We start from the raw sequence: 6,000 nt of genomic DNA, 5'->3' as shown, positions 1-6,000 counted from the left end.
TATAGACACATTCGAAACCGGCGAAACAATCACTTCCAGTCCCTCGTTACATCTCGCGTGCCAAGTCGATCCGCTTTGCCATACTTCTTGCACTGCGGTACACGTACGATTCATAACCGTTCATTCTACTTTTCGAACTAGTAATCCAATGATTAAACATTTGTGCTGCCAATGATTCTTTTACGAGACATTCGAGACGCTTTTCTGATTGAAGTCACTCCGAAAACGGCACAGTTTCGACCATATTTACTTGTTTAATCGATATAGTGGAACCGAGATCATCGGATTAAGGGGCTAGGATACCTTCAGATTGTAACTATGATAGAAAGGAACTGGAATCTTACTAGAAAAAATGGGTTCGCGCACTGACGTTTTTTGTCCTTATTTGAGCAAATTTTGGGCTGGGTGAAGGCCCATTGTAAAGAGGAAGGTTAGATGCAGCACGCTCTGGTCATGATTTTAATTGTGTTGTATTAAGTGTAGAAATTAATTCGGTGCCTTAATATTAAATTATTTATAACTCTGCTTTTTTTGAATGCAAATAATCGCCCGCCATTTTGTAACGTTTAAGTACCAACGCTTACAGTTATGAAACATTTGAGATCTAGCCAAAACAAAAACTATTGATAAGCAAGATGGCGGCGTCTGACGAGACTCGCATAAGGCATTGTATACTGTTTGCCTTTCGATTAAAGAAAAATGCTTCCGGAACTGCGGAAATCATTTGTTCTGCTTTGATTTTGATGAATGAATTGAATTCTGCTTGAATTCCCATTTATTCCGATCACTCCAGCATCACTAAGCAGATACAAATTTCCAAACATTGAAAGATGTGCGAAAATGTGTATTGACGAATAATCACATCAAAACCGCCATCTTTTTTCCGCCAAGGAATTTGAAAGATGGACCGAAGTCATCGAAAATAATGGAGACCATTTCGAAAAATAACAGATGTATGATTACATTATAAATAAATGCTAGTGTTCAAGAGGCACCGAATTAATTTCTACACCTAATAAATTAAACTAGTAAGCGTGATCCATTTCGATCAGCAAAACGTCGCCTATGTGGTGAAAAAAGTTTCACCAAATTCATTACTCCACCGATAGATCAGATCGTAATAAAATTGTAATATCAAGGCATTACTGTAGTTGGAAGTTGCGGTTGTTCAAAGCAATTAAGTTTCTTCGGAACTGTTCAGTCAATCAGAAACTTCCTGTAGCCGTGTTGAACGTTTCAGGTTCGAGTTCGTTAGACTAAGAACATGCTGGCCTAGAGACGGAAGTTCGAGCTTGATGAAATTGATAGGATAAACAGTGATAGTCCCGCGGGATCGAATCCCACGAGGGAGCATAAGGTGCTACCCCCGGACAGCCAACCGTCGAAGTCAGTTGCAAGTTGCAACAGAATTTTTGGAAATTGTGGTGCGCCGCGGGCGACGCGGCCGGCGCATTAGGATTCAAGGCGCACACTGGTCGGCGGATCTAATTATAATTAGGGGAGGATACGGGGATGGGGGTTGCTCGGCGTATTGCGTCAGGTGCCGCGCCGGGGCCGGTTCCACAGCGTTGTCGCCGGCAATTATTTCACGCCGCGTGCGGAATCAAACTCCTCGGCTTTCGTACTACTCCACGAAATAAACATTCGATTCCAACCGACAAATCTTCCAACTCCCTTAACAACAGGCCAAAAGATCTTATAACATGAATTCATTTCTCCACAAGGTTTCCGTTGTAAAACGGAGCGACAAACTGAAGCTGCTTTCAATCTTTCCGAACAATTTTGCTTACTTGACCTTCCGAAGTAAGTCTCCCTTTTACGATGACCTCGATGTCGAACTTGTACCACGTGCGTGTGCCCAGTGTATATGTTTGTGTGCGGATTGCACGCATGTGTCGAATGTATTTCGAAACTAGTCTTATTACTTGTCTGCATCGATTGCAAGAAATAGGAACTGAATAAATATTATGTTATTAATAAATTTAATGTTATTTCTTCCATAATGATTTTAATAGAGAATGAATCATATACCGACAGCTTCAATTTTGAAAATTCTTCAACAATTTTGAATTTCATCTACTCAACTTTCTTATAAATGCATAAAAATCCGCAGTCTACTTATTACTTGACGGCGCACCTTTCATTCAAAAGAACAATAAATTAGCGAGTGCCGTCGTTATTTTATTAAAAAAAATTGTCTTCACAGTTCTGTACAATAGAGACCTGTAAATATATTTTTCATTTCTTCCATCGCATTCCCGTGAAAAGTCCTCAAAATCAGACTTGTTTCTCGTGCTTCAGAATGGTTGTACCCCTCAATTTTGCGTATTTCGGCGTGCGAAACGAGACGAGCTGTGGCCAACCGACCACGACATTAGCCGAGCGAAACGGTACACCTCCTCGACCTACGACGGCGGCAATGACGATCGCCGATTCGAGGAAGGAAGTCGTATCGCGCGCGTTTAGAAGCCTTCGCTTGATATTTCCATACGCGGCGGCACGGCGTACACACAGTCGGACGGAATCGCCGAAACTACGGCAAAACTCGTATCCTAGACATTGTTAAGTGCCGAGGTAGTTTTACAGGTTTCGAATCGGCACAAGTTGCCCGCATGGGCTAACAACGTTCGTTGGCGACGATGTTAGCTAGCCTCGTTTCATTAAACAGCCACCGCGCGCCATCTAATTAATTGGCTGCCGTAATTGACCTTGCTCGTTATCCGCGGTGCTATAAATATTTAACGACCGCGTAATTAAATGAAACGGGCGTCGAAGTAGAGGGTGTTGGCGACCCGAGTCGTAGCGATCGTAATCAATTTTTTATTTCGACCGGATATAGCTATAAATCGGAGCCCGAGTTTGCACACAGAGATTGTTCGATCAAATCGGCTCCACCTGTCGGCTCTTCTTCGCGTCGGAGACGTTTCCCGGATCATGGGAATAATTACTGAATCGAAATGGGATTCGGCGTGAAATTTTAGCGACATTTATTTTATGGGACGAAACTGTTGGATTTTATGCACCGTAATTGCCAGTAGGCTTTTCGCTGCCTCGTGAAAGGGACGTTCCAATTGTTGACGATATTTACGATGTTTGTCGGGTAAAAACGGTGTAAATACGATCTAAACGTATTTCAAACGAGACGTTCAAAGTTCTGTAGGCGCTTCACGCGAACAAAATGATTTTCAACAACTAGTTGAGGGTTGCAGAACTATTGGAATCGCTGTGTTGACGCAAAAGGGAACTTCTACGAAGTACATCGAAGTCGTCGATTAACAGACCCTTTTTTGAACCTACAATTAGTTCGGTTTCTTTCTATTGAGTGGATACATAGTCGAATCGCAGAGAGACGCGATCACACTTGTACTAAATTGCACGTAACACACCGCTCAATGAAAATTGGCAGATTGATGGGAACAGACAAGCGACAACACATCAAATTCGATCTGGTTTAATTCCTTTTTGATCACGCCTCGTGTATTTCGAGCAGGTTTTCGGTTGTCGTTGGTCGACGCGGACGCCTGGCCTAATTCCACGATTATCCAGGGCAATCGAACGCGACTAGTCCGCCAAAGTTCCACTGGCCCAAAAGTTAATCGGCCGCCTCGATCGTTGGCTCGTTAATTGGCTGAATTTCAGTCGGTTATTCCTGGCTGCTCGACGGCCCAGGCTCACCTGTTGATTCTAGTGGATCGCTTCCTGCCCTGTCCACGGAAACACGGGCTTTTTTTGACCAGAACGTTCGGCTAGATCGCTGAATCCCTTACTCACTGGCCCGGCTAGCCGTAATGATATGAAAATTACGCCAAGTTTCGTCGGGTTTAATTAACGTCGACCAACCGAACGCGACTCCTATTCCGCAGGCTCGTCACGCGCCAGGTTCCAACGCTCGGATCGGGCATTCGTTGAAACGACGCGCGACCCGACGCCCAGAGCTCTACTATATTATTATCCTTATTTTTTGGGGAGCCCAAGATCCCCTTATCTACAGGGCTACAATCTACAGGACGCATCGCTAATGCACTGCGGATGTTTGTGCAATCACAGATCTCTGGGGATCGTTTTTTCGGCAGACAACAACATTCGGTTAACGTATCCAGGCTTAGACGATCGTGCGAACGAAAAGAATCAACGGCAGACGGTTGCACGATCGTTTTAAAAATTAGGAACAAGCTGACTCTTTTTCCGTTTCTCGTTTTGCTGCGAAGCACAGTAGGCGAAAATGCCAATCGAACAGGTCAAAACTGTGCCAGCATTATTTTAAGATTTAAAACCATGGTGAAGTAGGTCATTGGATTCGTCTTGACCAAACTGCGGATCTTTATGCAAAATAAAAATGTTTTGCACTGATTGCAGGAAGCAGGAACAACATAAAAATTGATTTCATCCCTTAACGACTTTGTTATATTAAAAGCAACAATACTTGATATTCTTCTTGATATTTTTTCATCTTTTACTGTTTTATATTTCATCCAACCAATTTCTTCATGAATGCATAAAGATCCGCAGTCTAGTCTTCACGTTAGCTACAACAATGTGCAATAAAAATACATAGTGGCATTGAAAAAATTTAGCTGTCCGTCATTTTTAATTAAACCGCTCTGCGGCGGCCGCCCGCGACAGCCGTGATAAAGCAAAGGAAAAACAATAGATCTCGTAATTTGTTAAAAATGCTCTTTAGCGTTTCGTACACTTATGATCATTCCAGCTTTTAATGGAGATAAAAATGACAAGTGCTTAAAGTGGTATAATGTGTTAGAAGTCTAATTGAAATTCGGAATAGAGATAATGTGGACAAAAGAAATTTGCAAATGTACCTTCAATAGTGGAAGATAACAATAAATATTTTTTAAATAGCATTGTTAGATACGCTACAACGCAATTAAAGAGAATTTGAAAGCCATAATATCACACATTTGACAATTAGCAACCAAGTAAAAGTTCTATAAAACGCGGTAATATCGAACGAAGTTGCGTTTGTCTTATTGCGTAAGCCACGTTAAGATGGAGATTATTTAGAATGCATTTTGATGCATTCGAGGAATCGTCGAAGAGAATATTCGAGAATGAAATTCCGCGCGAACAAGTTGTTTCTCCTGTTTTTCGTATTGGCGCGGCGCGAGAAGGATTTACGTTCGGAGGAACGTTGCGACCGGGGTTAATAATCGCGTTAGAAGTCCAAGAAAGACGGCGCGTGAGAAAAATCCGTGTCAAACGGTAGAAAGCACTCGGGACAATGTAACGATCTTGTAAATTAACACCGTGACGAATAGAAACCGGTTCATTAATATGTATGAATGTTACTCGGCTTTTAATAACTCGGACGGTATTCAAACCGAGACGATTAAGCGGTTCCTTTTTCGAGACCGTGTCTGCTTCCCACGAACTTTGCACTCGAAAAACGCGAAACCGTCCGCGTTCTAATAGCGAAATATTAATGACGAAGTCTACGGCGAAATTGGAAACGATGTCCAATTTCATCAGCTTCGAGAGTTGTTCGAGGGAAAATCGATTTTCCCCCTGAATCGTTATCCTCGTTCTCGGGAAAGAATCTGTTCCCGGATCGCGGGAAACATATCGATCGTCCATCGAGATGATGGATCGCCCATCAAAAACGGACTCGCAATTACTCGTACAGCACGTGACGGTATTCTTTGAAATTCCGGCATGACTTTTGATCGGTTAATTAACTCTCGGAGGCTTAATCGATGCACGATCGTCAGGGACGACGCTGCGACAACCTCGACTGACAGGTGTGCCGTACACGCCCGAGGTATCGTTCCTCCTTTTTGCCAAGAACGTATCGCCCGAAATAACACCGGAATTTCCGGAACCGATTCGATACGATTCCAAGACGACCGCCTTGGAAATTGATCTCGATCCTATGGTTCAATTTTTATTCGACGCGACGCAGCCTTTCTTTCGATTCGAGAAATCTCTGTTTGTGTTTGTCGCTTCTGAGATTCCGAGATCGTAGTGGAGACCAAATGTGAAATCACA

The sequence above is a fragment of the Lasioglossum baleicum genome, chromosome 12 (genome assembly GCF_051020765.1).
Source record: "Lasioglossum baleicum chromosome 12, iyLasBale1, whole genome shotgun sequence".
Lineage (NCBI taxonomy): Eukaryota > Metazoa > Arthropoda > Insecta > Hymenoptera > Halictidae > Lasioglossum > Lasioglossum baleicum.
This window is presented reverse-complemented; position numbering follows the sequence as displayed.